General features: G+C 41.9%; 1 protein-coding gene across 1 annotated transcript in view; it reads right to left on the bottom strand.

The window, feature by feature from the left end:
* LOC138024034 (uncharacterized protein C14orf93-like) overlaps window positions 1–316 on the bottom strand; it is a 5,648-nt gene extending 5,332 nt beyond the window's left edge. The window contains exon 1 of the mRNA XM_068871126.1: window positions 215–316. The gene's annotated coding sequence lies outside the window, so the exon portion shown is untranslated. The remainder of the gene's footprint in view (window positions 1–214) is intronic.
* Window positions 317–728: the final 412 nt, after the last annotated feature.

Below are 728 nucleotides of genomic sequence, written 5' to 3'. Positions count from 1 at the left end.
GAACTATGTTCTTACTTTACCCTGATCACGTTCCCAATAAACAAGGCGCCCCCATAGACAACCCAACCAAGTTTTCGCAAGGAAGATCGATAAATCCTACGCGAACGGCGAAGTCTACAATAAACTATGTCAGGTCTCGTAAACGACGATGAAAGGTGGGTACTCGCAATAGGAAAGACGACGATGACTGTAGAAATATTAAAAACACACATACCTTTATCAACGACGATAAACTCAGAATTCGTCTCAAACCTCAAGCGCTGCTACAACGAATAAAAACCTGACAATTCTCCTTGCTAACCTTCCCGCGTGGAGTGAATTTTAAAAGTGACGCGAAGACACGATCGAAATCATCATCTCACTTTTTGATTGGTCCAGATGAGCATCGATTGTTGTGATAGCCAATGAGCAATGGAGGAGCAACGGTGGTTTGGTTGTAGCCTGGTTACTAAGCAAAGCGTGAGTTGTCGATCTTGTGAAGAAAATGGCGGCGAGGAAGACTTGCGAGACTTGTGGAACAAACTATGCAAAATCTGCTTATTATGACCACTTGCCTTGTCAAAAGAAATCCCATTCTGACTCAGGTAAGTGTATTGGACATCATGGAGATGTTTTCTTTCATTTTAGGATGACATAAGTACGCTTCATTTACCCACAAATCACGGAGAGACTTTTTCGCTATTTTTAAGTATTTTTACCGGCTGTGTTACGTGCGTTACTCAACAAAT

Source organism: Montipora capricornis, chromosome 11 (genome assembly GCF_036669925.1).
Source record: "Montipora capricornis isolate CH-2021 chromosome 11, ASM3666992v2, whole genome shotgun sequence".
In the NCBI taxonomy this organism is placed as follows: Eukaryota; Metazoa; Cnidaria; class Anthozoa; order Scleractinia; family Acroporidae; genus Montipora; species Montipora capricornis.
The sequence above is the reverse complement of the archived record's forward strand: the minus strand, read 5'-3'. Positions and strand labels throughout refer to the sequence as shown.